The sequence below is a fragment of the Chlorocebus sabaeus genome, chromosome 10, assembly GCF_047675955.1.
Source record: "Chlorocebus sabaeus isolate Y175 chromosome 10, mChlSab1.0.hap1, whole genome shotgun sequence".
NCBI classification, from domain to species: domain Eukaryota; kingdom Metazoa; phylum Chordata; class Mammalia; order Primates; family Cercopithecidae; genus Chlorocebus; species Chlorocebus sabaeus.
In genome coordinates, this window is record NC_132913.1 from 95,588,519 (window position 1) to 95,605,557 (window position 17,039).

Consider the following 17,039-nt stretch of genomic DNA (forward strand, 5'->3'; position numbering starts at 1 on the left):
CAGAGTGAGACCCCATCTGTAGCCCCTTCCCCACACAAAAAAATAAATAACAAAGATAAGAGCAGAACTAAGTGAAATTAAAACAAACAAATACAAAAGATAAATGAAACAAAAAACTGATTATTTGAAAAGATAAACATTGATAGACCATTAGCAAGATCAACCAAGAAAAGATCCAAATAAGCTCAATTAGAAATAAAATGAGAGCTATTACAATTGATACCACAAAAATATGAAAGCTCATTCAAGACTACTGTGAATACCTTTATACTCACAAACTAGAAAACTTAGAGGAGATGGATAAATTCCTGGAAATATACAACCCTCCTAGATTAAACCAGGAAGAAATAGAAACCCTGAACTGACCAATAACAAGCAGTGAGATTAAAATGGTAATTTAAAAATTGCTAACAGAAGAAAGTTCAGGACCAGAAGAATTTACAGCTGACTTCTATCAGACATTCAAAGAAGAGTTTGTACCAATTCTGTTGACACTATTCCAAAATGTAGAGAAAGAAGGAATCCTCCCTAAATCATTCTATGAAGCCAGTATTACCCTAATACCAAAACCAGGAAATGACATAACGAGAAAAGAAAACTACAGACCAATATCCCTGATGAACACAGATGCAAAAATCCTCAATAAAATACTAGCTAACTGAATGCAACAGCATATAACAAAAGATAATCCATCCTGATCAAGTGGGTTTCATACCAGGGGTGCAGGGATGGTTTAACACATGCAAGTCAATAAATGTGATACACCACATAAACAGAATTAAAAACAAAAATCACATGATCATGTCAATTGACACACAAAAAAACATTTGACAAAATCCAGCATCCCTTTATGATTAAAACCCTCAGCAAAATCAGCAGAGAAGGAACATACCTTAAAGTAATAAAAGCCATTCATGACAAACCCACAGCCAACATTATACTGAATGGGGAAAAGTTGAAAGCATTTCTTACTTCTATTCAACATTGTACTGGAAGTTCTAGCCAGAGCAATCAGACAAGAGAAAGAAATAAAGGGCATCCAAATCAGCAAAGAAGACATCAAACTGCTGGTGTTTGCAGATGATATGACTGTATACCTGGAAAACCCTAAAGACTCAACCAGAAAGCTCCTAGACCTGATGGATAAATTCAGTAAAGCTTCAGGCTACAAAATCAATGTCGCAAATTAGTAACTCTGCTATACACCCACAGCGACCAAGCTGAGAATGAAATAAATAACTCAACCCCTTTTACAACAGCTGCAAATTAAATAAACAAATAAAATACCTAGAAATATACCTAGCCAAGGAAGTGAAAGACCTCTACAAGGAAAAACCACAAAACATTGCAGAAAGAAATCATGGATGACACAAAAAATGGAAACATTCCAGTCTCATGGATGCATAGAATCAATGTTATGAAAATGACCATACTGCCAAAAGCAATCTACAAATTCAATGCACTTCCCATCAAAATACCATCATCATTCTTCATAGAACTAGAAAAAACAATCCTAAATTCATATGGAACCAAAAAAAGTGCCCACATAGCCAAAGCAAGACTGAGCAAAAAGAACAAATCTGGAGGCATCACATTACTCAACTTATACCATACCACGAGGTTATAGTCACCAAAACAGCATGATACTGGCATGAAAATAGGTACAAAGACCAATGGAACAGAGAACCAGAAATAAAGCCAAATACAGCCAACTGATCTTTGACAAAGCAAACAAAAACGTAAAGTGGGGAAAGGACACCCTATTTAACAAATGGTGTTGGCAAGCCACATGTAGAAGAATGAAACTGGATCCTCATCCCTCACCTTATACAAAAATCAACTCAAGATCAATAAAGACTTAAATCTAAGACCTGAAACCATAGAAATTGTAGAAGATAACATCAAAAAACCCTTCTAGACATTGGCTTAGGCAAAGACTTTGTGACCAAGAACCCAAAAGCAAATGCAACAAAAACAAACAGATGGGACTTAAACTAAAAAGCTTCTGCACAGCAAAAGCAATAATCAACAGAGTAAACAGATAATCCACAGAGTGGGAGAAAATCTTTGCAAGCTATGCATCAGACAAAGGACTAATATCCGGAATCTACAAGGAACTCAAACAAATCAGAAAGGAAAAAAACAATCTCACCAAAAAGTGAGCTAAGGATATGAATAGACAATTCCGCAAAGAAGATATACAAATGGCCAACAAACATATGGAAAAATGCTCATCATCACTAATTATCAGGGAAATGCAAATCAAAACCACAATGCGACACCACCGAACTCCTGCAAGAATGGCCATAGTTAAAAAATAAAATGTTAAGGTTAATAAAGACCTCCTATCAACATAATTCATTTGCCATCTTTTAGATCCCAAATGTTACTTCTCATATCTGTGACTTTGGACACCATTGACAACTCTCTCCTTCATGAAACTCTCCTCTCCTGTAGCTTCTAGTGATATTCTAGAAGTGTCCCAGATGTCATTCCTTTGCTTTGTCCTTTCTTTTTTCTTTTTTGCCCCGGTCTCAGCTACTGGCTCTTTCTGCTCCAAAATTTTGGTGTTCCTAAGGTTTCTTCCTCAAGCCCTTTTCTCTCTGCACACTGTAGGTTCTCTTTGAGTCATCTCATCCACCACTGGGGCTCCAGTTGCCATTAACACAAACCTGACTAAAAGGAAAGAAAAAGAATTGAGGAAGTCTAGAAACAGTTTGACTGACCAAGTTTAACATCCTGATCCTGTCTGACTCATCCTTGTGAGGAAATACTGGTGAATCTGGCCAATTTGGTGGAAAAGTGTTGGGTCCAAATTGTCCACGGTATTTACCCAACAGGGTAGGAAGAAAACAGACAGCCAATAGAGAACAGAATTGTGTCTGAGGAGGATTGCCAAAGATCAAACTGAAGAAGCCACTAGAATGAGTGGCTAGTGCAGTTGGAAATAGGAAACTATCCTGAAATGTAATCATCATCTAACTCAAGTCCCTGCATTCAGGGCTTCCTTGCACCAACCCATCTTTCACAAAGCTGCCAGAATTAGATTTCTACAACTTACTTTCATGATAGTATTACTCTTCTGCTATTATGTGGTGGTTCCTTACTGTCTGCAGAATAGAGACACTCGTGAGACTTTTCATGAGCTGGTCCCAGCTTGTCTGTTTAGCTTCATGTTCTCCTGATCCCTGCCTTATACCCTATGTTCCATTGATGCCGTGCTTCTTGATGATCCCTGAGCACATCCAGATGATGTACACGTGTTCCTCTGTGGGGACCTCCAAGACCTCCTCATTTCCTCATTCATTCATCAGGACATAGTTCTTGAACACCTGCTGTGGGCCCAGTTCTGATCTCAGTGCAGAGATCTATGCTGTAAGCCAAAAGCATACACAGTCTCCGCTCTATTGGAGACAGATAGTGATCAAAGAGTTTCAGGAAAGGCACTACATTTCGTTTATGGTAAGTTTTATGAAGGCAAAGTACATGGTGCCGTAACAGAGTGAAATGGGGGAAATGGCCTCGTTAGAAAAAGTGGAGAGCCAAAGAAAGAGTTAGGAATTAGCTAAGGGTACAGAGAGCATGTACAAAGGCCCTGAATAGAAGGAAATATGCTGAGAAGGACAAAGAGGGTATGGTAGAGAGAAAGGGTGATAAGTGAGAGGAGGTAGGGACCTTCTAAAAAGGAAGGTTGGATGGTTCCCTGAGAACCACAGGGAGCCATAAATGCTTGTAAGCAGGGGTTGGGGTGGTATCAACATGATCAGGTTTGCTTTTAAAAATGTTAGTCTGGCTGCATGTGGAGGATGGATTTAAGGGGAGAAGACTGGAGGTAGGAAAGCCAAGAAGGAGGCTATGGCCATTGTCCCTGTGAGTAATGACAGGCCCTGAATCCTGCTCTGAGCATCACCATATCTTGCCTGGGCTATTGTAACAGCCTCCTAATAGCTGTTGCTCTTGGTCCCTCCTCCAGTGGGTTTAAAGTTCTATGAAAAGTCTGGACTGGAGAGTTAGAGATGAACCTGAAACCTAGGGGACTCTGGGATGTCATTGAACTTTTACTTATTTCTTTCAGAATACTTGTTATATTGCTCTAAATTGACTGATTTACATGCCTGTTTTTCTCAGGCCTCTTATTCATCCTGGTCTTCTCAGAGCAAAGCAAAGTCTCTGACATGGTATATGCTCAACAATTGAAAGAATGAGAATCATATTAATAAAAATTGCTATGGCCGGGAATGGTGGCTCACTCCTGTAATCCCAGCACTTTGGGAGGCCAAGGTGGGCGAATCGCCTGAGGTCAGAATTTTGAGACCAGCCCGGCCAATATGGTGAAACCCTGTCTCTCCTAAAAATACAAAAATTAGCCAGGGAAGGTGGCGCACACCTGTAGTCCCAGTTACTCAGGAGGCTGAGGCAGGAGAATCACTTAAACCCCAGAGGCGGAGGTTGCAGTGAGCTGAGATGGCGCCACTGCACTCCAGCCTGGGTGACACAGTGAGACTCTTGTCTAAAAAGAAAAAGAAATTATGACTGTTGTATCACAGAATGCAACCGTGAATTTGTAATGACACTAAAATTAGTATTTAACACTGTTAGAGGTTCTAGATAATTTTAAAAAGTAGGGACAAGTTCAGATATTCAAAGAACTCCATGTATTAACAAAAATAAAATAAGCAATAAAAACAGATGGGAACATTAATTTTGTTGTTATGAAGGAACATTGCTCTTCTCTGTACTAATATTTATATTAACTTTGAGAACACAAGAACATTACAGATAGAATGCAGTAGCCAAGACATAAAGAAAAAGATTAAAACTAGAAATAGAATTAGCAAAGAATATTTGCCTTGTTAACAGTGGTGGCTACTGTATTTAAAAACTTTGTTAGGCCGGGTGTGTGGTGGCTCATACCTGTAATTCCAGCACTTTGGGAGGCTGAGGTGGGTGGATCACCTAAGGTCAGGAGTTCGAGACCAGCCTGGCCAACATGGTGAAATCCTGTCTCTACTAAAAATAACAAAAATTAGCAGGGTGTAATGGCGGGCATCTGTAATCGCAGCTACTCAGGAGGCTGAGACAGGAGAATCGCTTGAACCCAGGAGGTGGAGGTTGCAGTGTGCGGAGATCATACCATTGCACTCCAGCCTGGGCAACAAGAGGGAAACACCATCTCAAAAAAAAAAAAATTTTGTTCAGAAGGCAAATTGCCCCCATAGTTTCTACCTCTGACTGCACATTAGAATCCGCTGAGGGACTCTACAAACACCGGGAAGCCTGTGCCCTACCTCAGACTAACTCCTACTTCTGAGCGAGGCCAAACTTTAGGATTTTTTTGAAAAGCTTCCCGCATGATTCAAGTGTCCCTGCAGACTGAGAAGCACTGCTTTGGTAGAGTGTCCTGGAGGGATAGGCTGATGAGTGAGAGGATATAATATTGAGGTGCCTGCAGAGAGAGCCAACAGAGGAAACAGAGGAAGAGGAAGAATGCTCCTAATCAAGTTGTAGAGAATTTACCAGACACCAAAGGCTGATGCGTATCAATTAAATAATTTGGAAACTCAGCATGGAAAAAATGGCAGCCGGAAATAACACACAGATTTCCGCCAGGCGCGGTGGCTCACGCCTGTAATTCCAGCATTTTGGGAGGCCTAGGCGGGTGGATCACCTGAGGTCAGGAGTTCGAGACCAGCCTCTCTACTAAAAATTGCATCTCTGCTAAAAATTAGCAAGCGTGAAAATTAGCCGGGCGTGGTGGCAGGTGCCTGTAGTCCCAGCTACTCGGGAGGCTGAGGCAGGAGAATGGCGTGAGCCCAGGAGGCGGAGTTTGCAGTGAGCGGAGATCACGCCACTGCACTCCAGGCCGGGTGACAGAGCCGGACTCCATCTCAAAATAAATAAATAAATAAATAAATAAATAAATAAATAAATAAATAAAATAAAAAAATTAGCAAGTGTGGTGGCACACACCTGCAATCCCAGCTATTGGGAAGGCTGAGGCACGAGAATCACTTGAACCTGGAAGGCAGAGGTTGCAGTGAGCTGAGATTGTGCCACTGTACTCCAGGCTGGGCAATAAAGTGAGACTTTGCCTCAAAAAAAAAAAAAAAAAAAAAAATACAGATTTCCTTAAAATCTTGTAACACTGTTCCATAATCTAAAGGCAAACAAATTTATTACAAAAAAAGGAATTAAAGTCCATGAATTCATAAATATCTTTATTAAAGAAGAAAAAGTAGTTTTATTTCTCTAAAAGAAAGACAGGCTGTCTTAAATTAGCTTCCATCGGCATTTAAAAAATATTTAAATATTAATAACCGTCCACTTGGAGGAGAGTGAAGGAACCTGGCTTGACATTGAATGACTCTGCAAGTAGTCATTTAATTATAGAGTAGCTCCATGTGTGTCTACCTTACAAAAAAGTAGAACACTTTCTAGTTTAAATATTGGCTTCCTGAACAATTATCGCATTTGCTTCTTGAAAAATTCTGGCAAGATAGTGGGGTAGGAATTTCTGTTGGTGTTTGAGAGACAAGGACTCTGAGGCTCAGAGTTGCATAAAATCATGCAAATAACAGGAAGTACATTTGAGACTTGGCTTCCAAGCTTGTGATTCCAAATCTAACTTCTCACTGCACCATCCCACTGCTCATTAAAAGTGGGAGCTTTACAAAGCCTTGATTTCAGAGCAGTACAGAACTTTACAGAAGTTCGAAGTCTGGTTTTCAAAATGAGATAATAGATTGAAGGACCACATTAGGTATATAGTAGTGGGTTGCTTACTTTTATGTGTCAACTTGATTAGGCTAAAGGATGCTCAAATATCTGGTAAAATATTTCTGGGTATGTTTGTGAAAGTGTTTTGGGAAGAGATTAGCATTTGAAACAGCAGCCTCAGTAAAGAAAATTAACTTCACCAATACAGCAATTTTATCATTTTATGGATAATTTTATCCATTTAGGGTCCAAATAGGACAAAAAAGTAGAGGAGGGTGAATTCAGTCTGTTTGAGCTGGGACATCTGTCTTTCTCTGCCATCAGACATCAGTGCTCTTGGTTTTCGGGCCTTTGGGTCTGAACTGGAGCATACACCATTAGCTCTCCTGTTTTCCAGGCCTTCAGACTTGGACTTCAGACTTCCAATGGAATTGCATCACCAGTGTTCTGGTTCTCCAGACTACAAACAGCAAATTGTGGGACTTCTCAGCCTTCATAATCACTCACATGAGCCAATCTTTACAACAAATGTCCTCTTATATACACATGTTGACTTTAGTTCTCTGGAGAACCCTGAAGAGACCTGGTCATTCAAAGGTGTGGGATTATTTGTAGATTACTCTAAGGCTTACCTTTAAGAGATCAGTAAGTTTATTGGCCCTATTTTCTACACAGCTCATGACAGAAAAATCTTAAAACTTTACACAATAATTCCATTCCAGGGTCTACTTACCTTTACTAACAGGAAGTGCTTATCTAACCTGAAATTTTTCAGTACATTTTTTAAAAAACAGTCTAAATTTATTTATTTATTTGTAGATTACTCTAAGGCTTGCCTTTAGGAGATCAGTAGGTTTAGTGACCCTATTTTCTACACAGCTCATGATAGAAAAATCTTAAAACTTTACACAATAATTCCATTCCAGGGTCTACTCACCTTTACCAACAAGAAGTGCTCATCTAACCTGAAATTTTTCAATACATGTTTTTTAAAACAATCTAAATTTATTTATTTATTTATTTGAGATGGAGTTTTACTCTTGTCACCCAGGCTAAGTGCAATGGCACAATCTTGGCTCGCTGCAACCTCCACCTCCCGGATTCAAGCAATTCTCCTGCCTCAGTCTTCTGAGTAGCTTGGACTACAGGCGTCCACCACCGCTCCCAGCTGATTTTTGTATTTTTGGTAGAGACAGGATTTCACCATGTTGGCCAAGCTGATCTTGAACTCCTGACCTCAGGTGACCCACCCACCTCGGCCTCCCAAAGTGCTGGGATTACAGGTGTGAGCCACTGCACCCGGCTTAAAACAGTCTAAATTTCAAGGAAGAAGAAACATATTCTGCTTCATAAAGTTGCAGGTGATAGGGTGCTAACTGGGAACTCAGAGATGCTCTCCATAGACTCCACTGTCAGTGTCTGTGTTCCTAGTGAATGAGGGAGCCAGTGACTAGTCTGCCTGTTTGTTAGCAGGAGTGTCCGCTACATGCTGTGTCATGAAGCAAGTTATCAACTTTCTTTGGACTTTGTAGTGGGCATAGTCAGGTGATGAGCACTTGTTTTCTTTTGATTTTTCTTCTCGGAATCCATTCCACCTTCAAGTGCTCCTCTTTTCCTTGGAAAACAGACCTCATTTCAATAAAAATACATAAATAAAAATTAATTAATTAATTTCAATCAATTAAATTTGTTAATTAAAGAAAAATTTCCAGCTTATATTTTCAACAATAATGAAGTTTTGTGAACATTTTCAATAGCTCAACCTAAATTTATAACTAAAGATAAAGTAGACTGCTTCAAGAAGTCTAAATGAACAGAAATCTCTCTTGCTAAAGATAAGTATTCAGTGCTTTGCATTTAATCCCCAAAATACTTTAGATCCAACTTTGCTTACAGAGCACCCAGTAAAAGATAAGCAACAGCTGTTATGTTTGACCTACACATGACCTCTTCCTCATTCTCATTCCATGTGGCTTAAGTCTCATTGACTCTATCTCCCAACTCCAGGGTATGCTTCAGTCATTTAGAGTATTCTAAGGCTGAAACAGTTGAGGACCACTGAATTAGTCAGGGTTCTTCAGAGAAACAGAGCCAACGGGATGGATGGATAGAGAGATAGATAGATGAAAGAGTATTTATTATGGGAATTGACTCCTGTGATTATGGAGGCTTAGGAGTCCACTGACAGGCTACCTGCAAGGTAGAGAACCAGGGAAGCTGGTAGCATGGCTCAGTCCAAGTCCAAATGTCTGAGAACCAAGAGAGCCATTGGTGTAACTCTGGGTCTGAGACCAAAGGCCTGAGAAACTGAGGGACTGCTGGTGTATATCCTGGAGTCCAAAGGCCAGAGAACCTGGAGATCTGATGTCCAAGGGCAGGAGAAGATGGTGTCCCAGTTGCAGAAGAGAGAGCAAATTCAACTTTCCTCTGCCTTCTGGTTCTGTCTGGATCCTTAACTAATCGAATGGTGTCCACCCACATTGGGTGAGGGTGGGTCTTCCTTACTTCACTGATTCAAAAGCCAATTTCTTCTGGAAACACCCTCATAGATATGCCAGAAATAATGTTTTCCCAGCTATTTGGGTTTCTTAACCCAGACAAGTTGACACCTAAAATTAACTACCATAGCCATCATATGGAAAGAGCCTGCCTGAGAGTAAAACCAACATAGAGGAAAGCAGAGCGGAGGAAGGAGAGGTCTGCAGAGACCAGCTCTTGACGATCTCACCTGAGTCCCTGCATCCAGCCATGCCTGAAGGCTTTTGATGATGTCCCTCTTTTTGTTTAAGCTTGTGTGAGTTAGTTTTAGTCACTTGCAATTGAAAGAGTCCTGCCCAGCACATTATAACAGTGATCTCAGTTCAGTTATTTCTATTCTGATCTCATATAAGTTAATCTTACTTTCCTATTTTGCTAGAAGACAGAAATGAAGGTCAAATGTAGGTCAAACATAACAGCTGTTGCTCATCTGCTGGGTGCTCTCAAAGCAAGATTGGATCGAATTTATTTTGAGGATTAAATGTAAAGCTTTGAACCCTTATCTTTAGCAAGGGAGATTTCTGTTCACTTAGACTTCTTGAAGCAGTCCACTTTATCTTTAATTATAAGCTTAGGTTGAACTATTGAAAATGTTAACAAAATTTCATTATTTTTGAAAATATAAGGTGGAAAAATTTAATTAACAGCTTTAATTAATTGATGTAAATTAATTAGTTAATTAATTTTAAAAAAATTATTTTTTAGAAGTGAGGTCTCACTTTGTTGACCAGGTTTGTCTCAAATACCCGGGCTCAATCAGTCCTCGCACCTTGACCTCCCAATGTGCCGGGATTACAGGCATGAGCCATATAAGTTTCTAAGCCTGAAAATTTTCTAAGTTAAAAACTTGCAAGACTCAAAAAGAAGTGAAAGAATTAAGCTCATTAGAAAATGCAATTAGCAAATATTCTTGGGAGAAAGATGCACTGAATTTCCAGTCCATGTTTTCTGGCTTCTTTTCCATAGGGAGGATAAAAATAATGACAGTTAAGTCCCTCCCTCCTCTCCTTTCCTTTCCTTTCCTTTCCTTTCCTTTTTCCTTTCCTTTCCTTTTTCCTTTCCTTTCCTTTTTCCTTTCCTTTCCTTTTTCCTTTCCTTTCCTTTTTCCTTTCCTTTCCTTTTTCCTTTCCTTTCCTTTTTCCTTTCCTTTCCTTTTTCCTTTCCTTTCCTTTTTCCCTTCCTTTCCTTTTTCCCTTCCTTTCCTTTTTCCTTTCCTTTCCTTTTTCCTTTCCTTTCCTTTTTCCTTTCCTTTCCTTTTTCCTTTCCTTTCCTTTTTCCTTTCCTTTCCTTTTTCCTTTCCTTTCCTTTCCTTTCCTTTCTTTTCCTTTCCTTTCTCAGGGTCTCACTCTGTCATCCAGGCTGGAGTGCAGTGGTTTAATCATAGCTCATTGCAACCTTCACCCCCTGTGCTCAAGTGATCCTCCCGCCTCAGCCTCCTGTGTAGGTGGGATTACAGGCACACAACACCATGCCCAGTTAACTTTTTAAAGATTGTTTGTAGAGATAGAATCTCAACATGTTGCCCAGGCTGGCCTTGAAGTCCTGCCCTCAAGCAATACTCCTGCTTCGGCATCCCAGAGTTCTAGGATTACAGGTGTGAGCCACTCTATCCAGCCAGTTTTCTCTTGCTTTTCTTACAACTATGGGTTTCAAAACCAGGGATATGAATTGTTTTTAAGATTGCAGTGGTTCTTTGTGGTGTTTTGAATCTAAATAAAAACTCAATTCTAACGGATGAAAAGGATAATAATATATTAACTAGACCATAATAAAATATACGATGTAGTTGGGAGGCCGAGGTGGGCGGATCATGAGGTCAGGAGATCAAGACCATCCTGGCGAACGCGGCGAAATCCCGTCTCTACTAAAAATACAAAAGAATTAGCCGGGCGTGGTGGTGGGCACCTGTAGTCCCAGCTGCTCGGGAGGCTAAAGCAGGAGAACGGCATGAGCCTGAGAGGCGGAGGTTGCAGTGAGCCGAGATCGCACCACTGCACTCCAGCCTGGGTGACAGAGCGAGACTCATCTCAAAAAAAAAAGAAACAAAAAAGTATATATATATGATGTAGAATATAATACAATTGATATAACAACAACCACAGAAACTTACACATATTGAGCCCTTAAAAAATGTATATATTTATTTATTTTTGTAGAGGTGAGGTCTTGCTATGTTGCCCAGGTTGGTCTTGAACTTCTGGTCTCGAACTTCTGGTCTCAAACGATACTCCTACCTTGCCTCCCAAAGTGCTGAGATTACAGGCATCAGTCAGTGCCCCCAGTCTATTGAGTACTTATTATATGCTAGGTCGTGTGCTAAATGCTTAACATGCATTTCTTATTTATCTTTCACAGCAATAATGTCAACCATCTTGTATAATAAGGCTCAGAGAGGCTGTCTAACTAGCCCCTGGTCTCCTGGTTGGTTAGTGAGAAAACCAGAATTCAAACACAGGTTGGCCTGACTCCAGGAATCAATGACCAAACCATGCTGTCCGGATTTAATTTTTTTTAAATTTTATTTATTTATTTATTTTTTATTTTTGGAGATGGAGTCTCGCTTTGTCACCCAGGCTGGATTGCAGTGGCGCAATCTCAGCTCACTGAAACCTCTGTCTCCTGGGTTCAAGCAATTCTCCTGCCTCAGCCTCCCAAGTAGCTGGGATTATAGGTGCCTGCCACCATGCCCAGCTAGTTTTTTTGTTGTTGTTGTTGTATTTTAGTAGAGATGGGGTTTCACCATGTTGGCCAGGCTGGTTTTGAACTCCTGACCTCAAGTAATCCGCCTGCTTCGGCCTCCCAAAGTGCTGGGATTACAAGCATGAGCCACTGTGTCCGGCCCTGTTTGGATTTTAAATCCTTCCTATATTCGTAATTGTACAGAAATTTAACTGAGGATGTTTTGCTTGTCTTGTGAGGTGATTTAAAGATGTTTAAGCAACATTAAAAATCAGTGTTGGGGTAGGTAGTTGCCATTGAATGTACAGGTTTAGGTTTTCACAAAAAGTGAGAAGATCTGGCTACCCTAAGTTTTTATTTCTCCAAAATGGGAGGCACAGGGTATGTCCAGCTGACCCCTATCAAGGGGCACGTACACTTGGGGTTGGCCCAGCTCTCTGCAAACACTCTTGTGGCTTCCTGGATTTCTTGCCTCTATCCTTCCTCTCATTTGTCAGCTCTTTGTCTTTAAGGAAACAGGCCCAATTGCACCAAGCCTGCTGAAAGCCTTCAGTGGTCCCCTATTACCTGAAAGTACTTAAAACCCTAATCTACCCACTTTCTAGTCTTGTACTCTAGCCATGCTGAGCTCCACACTGTCTGCTATGCACCGTGCCCCGCCACGCTTCCCTGTGTTCATGTCTTTTTCATGCTGTTCTGGTGCCAACAATGTCCTCCTACTTTCTCAATTGTTAAATACCTAATCAGAATTTAAAATCTATTTCAAATGTCATCTCCTTGGGAGATAGAAAATCCCCTTTTACCTACACAGGGTGAATTCATGTATTTCCTCTTCCATGCCTCTGCAGCCCTTCACATCCTGGGTGTCTACAAAGCTAGCCACATTTTACTTTACAGAGTTAATTGTGGGTCTGGCTCCTCTGGCTAGACTCTAAGCTCTCTAAGGGGAAAGGCTCTGACTTATTCCTCTTTGCATTCCCAGAACCTGATACAGTGACTGGCACAGAGTAAGAGTTCAATCAATGCTATTCCTTCTCCCTTTTCCTTAGTGGCAGCGACTTTATCTTATCCCTGAAATGTTTCTGCTTAACTCAGCAGCATTAAGACCCAGGATATAAAAGGCACTCAACCATTATTGAAGGATGAGCTGAATTCATGTTGTGGCTATCGTAGCATCTCTCTCTCTCTCTTTCCTTTTTTTTTTTTTTTTTTTCTTTTGAGACGGAGTCTCGCTCTGTTTCCAGGCTGGAGTGCAGTGGCGCGATCTCGGCTCACTGCAACCTCTGACTCCCTGGTTCAAGCGATTCTCCTGCCTCAGGCTCCCGAGTAGCTGGGATTACAAGCACGTGCCACCATGCCCAGCTAATTTTTGTGTTTTTAGTACAGACTGGGTTTCACCATGTTGGCCAGGCTTGTCTCAATCTCCAGACCTCGTGATCCACCCTCCTTGGCCTCCCAAAGTGCTGGGATTACAGGTGTGAGCCACCGCACCCGGCCCATAGAATCTCTTAACCTGTATCTCATTCCATATTGAAGTTAGCTGTTCTAGAACCCTTCTTAGTTCCTACCTGCTCAAGTCCACCCAGCTACCAACAATACCTGTTACCTGCAGACTTTGCCCTTCTAATCATTAAACCAATGAGAAAATCTGCTAGTCAACCTATTAGAAACCTTGACTACTCAGGTGTGGGAGCTTTTTCTGCCAACATATGTTATAGTCAGTGTTCTTTGAAGTAATAGAGGTGAGCAAAATCACAGAATACTGCCTGGACATTAAACTACTTCTGCCCACCAGCCAGCCTGTCCCTCTAATGGGAATTGCATTTTGCTTCACTGGCTTCAGCTTCTTGCCTGAGGTCCTTACTGGGACAGATGCTCAGAATTGAGCAGTAGCTCGATAGGTGTGGGTCCCTGGCACTTGGCCAAGCTCCTGACATCTATATTCATTGCTTCCACTATCCCTTTTATTGAGCAAATTACTGCTAGAAATGCCATAGCCCAGGAAAAAAACACACATCTTTCCGTAACCACCCCTCACTCCCTTCCTCTATGTCTAAGTATCTCCTTACCCACAGAGAGGCAGTATCGCTTAATGGTGAAATGTCGGGACTCTGGAGTCAGAAAACTCTGGCTTCCAATCCTGGTTTTGCAACTTTTATTTGTATCTGGCACTGGACTAATCCTTTAATTTCTGAACATGTGTCCTTGTTAAATGCACATACTACTAGTACCTGACTCATATGTTTGTTATGAAAATATTGAAAAATCAAGTGGATGTGAAGTAAATGGCACCATGCCTGACACCCTTGAAACAGTCTAGGAATGTTGTCGATTATTATTATTGGCTGCATGGCAGGAAAAAACACTGTTAAAACAGCAGGGAAGACTTCCAAAGCTGTGGGCCTTTCAGCAGCTGCTCAACCCTTCCTCACCGCTGCATGGGTTACATTATACAGCACTGAGAAGCCAGCTTTACATATCTGGAAATAGATTCCAGATACTTCAAGAATGTAAGTGTTTTTTGGTTGGGCACGGTAGCTCACACCTGTAATCCTAGCACTCTGGGAAACCGAGGCAGTCTGATTGTTTGAGCCCAGAAGTTCGAGATCAGCCTGGCCAACATGGCAAAACCCAGTCTCTACAAAAAAGTACAAAAATTAGCTGGGAGTGGTGGTGTTATGAGATTTTTGGGGTGTCACTTTTCTGGCTGGAAACCTCTGTGGCCAGTGGCACCTTTGCCTGAGTTATTGTCCTGTGTCCAGAAAGAATGAGGTATGCAGACAAGTGGAGGGTGAACAAGACAAAGAGGTGCTTTACTGCATGTTAGAACAGCTTAGAGGAGACCCATAGTGGGTAGCTTGTCTCTGCAGGCAGGTCATCCTGTTGAGTCTTCAGTTCTCAGCAGAGCGGTGGCCCTGGAATTGGTGGCTTCTCTATGCAGGCAGGTCAACCTGTCAAATGTTCAGCTCTAGCAGAAAGGAGGCCTGGAGTGGGTGGCTCCTCTCTGCCAGCAGATCATCCTGATGAGTGTTCAGCTCTCAGCACAGAGGCGGCCCTGGAGAGGGTGGCTTCCTCTCTGCAGGTGGTCATCTTGACATCTTCTCTGCTCTGGCTGAGTCTAGGGGTTTTTATGGTCTTCAGAGTGCAGAAGTGCATGCTGATTGGTCCACGGGCAGCCACAGGCTGGCCCAGGCAAAAGCACCATGAGCTGTCCCTCCAGTCTACAGGACTGGCAGCCTGGCCCCCAGGCTTCAGGCCTTCTTTGGACTGAAGGTGGGGTTTCACTCAGGACCTATTCCCTTCTGCCCAGGAGCCTGTCTGCCTCCCGCTTCCATTCATAGAGTATAGGCTGTTTGTGCCAAGTGCCTGCAGGCCAGTGCTGTGCTGCCCTCAGCCCCTCCTTAGCCTCCCTCCTATGCTCATCAGTGCCCAAAGCCTGGAGGGGGCCAAGGTGGCAAGGGGCTGGTATGTCAGCATTGCCCTGAGTGTGTGCCCACCCTACTGGGCTGTGACAGTGCCCAGGCTCGGCTTCAATCTTGCTGCATGATTGGAGCAGGTGTTGGGAGTGGGGAGAGGCCAGACAGTGGGAACAGGCACTTCCGAGCCTGTAGTGGGTAGGAGGGCCTTCCTGAGCACAGAGACACTGGGGTCTGCAGTTACAGCAGGGCAACTGCAGTGGCACCTGGGGAGGGCAGGGCCCACTGGGTTGGTGCCTATATCTGCTGTACCTACCTCCTTTTTTTTTTAAGCTTTTTTTTCTTTTTTTTTTTTTTTGAGATGGAGTCTCACTCTGTTGCCCAGGATATACTGCAGTGGTACAATCTCAGCTCACTGCAACCTCTGATTTTCTGGCTCAAGCAATTCTCCTGCCTCAGCCTCTGGGTAGCTGGGATTACAGGCACCTGCCACAGTGCCCAGCTAATTTTTGTATTTTTAGTAGAGATGGGGTTTCACATGTTGGCCAGAACTGGTCGTGAACTCCCAACCTCAGGTGATCCGCCCCCCTCAGCCTCCTAAAGTGCTGGAATTACAGGCGTGAGCCACTGTGCCCAGTCCCTTTTTAAGCATTTTCTTACTTCCTGGAACCACAAGATGTTCCAGACTCATCTTGCAGTTCCTCTGCCCCAGTCCTGGAATTAAATGCTTCTCCTAGAAGCCCTGATTCCTCTTATTGCAGATCAAGATCTGAATGCTAGGTGTGTACTTATTTCCTAAAATGTCATCACTTCTAGGCCCTCTCAGCAGATGGAGCTACAAAATATGTGTTTGTTTAACTCATGCATAAGTACATTTTTCTATCTATCTATCTATCTATCTGGCTAGCTAGCTAATTTTTTTATTTTTTAATTTTTTTACTGCTCCTTGTGGAGCAGGGCTACCCTATAGTTAGTACAGGGTTCTATCTATCTATCTATCTATCTATCTATCCATCCATCTATCCATCCATCCATTCATCCATCTATCCATCCATCTGTCTATCATCTATCTATCTATCTATCTATCCATCTATCTATCTGATATGGTTTGGTTGTGTCCCCACCCACATCTCATCTTGAATTGTAGTTCCCCTAATTCCCATGTGTCATGGGAAGGACCCAGTGGGAAGGGAAGTAATTGAATCATGGGGTGAGTCTTTCCCATGATGTTCTCATGATAGTGAATAAGTCTCACAAGATCTGATGGTTTTACAAAGGGGAGTTCCTCTGTACAAGCTCTCTCGCCTGCCACCATGTAAGACGTGTCTCTTTCCCCCTTTACCTTCCTCCATGACCTTCCAGCTAAGTGGGACTGTGAGTCAGTTAAACCTCTTTGCTTTATAAATTACCCAGTCTTGGGTATGTCTTTCTTTCCTTCCTTCCTTCCTTCCTTCCTTCCTTCCTTCCTTCCTTCCTTCCTTCCTTCCTTCCTTCCTTCCTTCCTTCCTTCTTTCCTCCTTTCTCTCTCTCTCTTTCTCTCTCTCTCTCTCCCCCCTCCCCCTTCCTTCCTTCCTTCCTTCCTTCCTTCCTTCCTTCCTTCCTTCCTTCCTCCTTTCTCTCTCTTTCTTTCTCTCTCTCTCTCTCCCCCCCCTTCCTTCCTTCCTTCCTTCCTTCCTTCCTTCCTTCCTT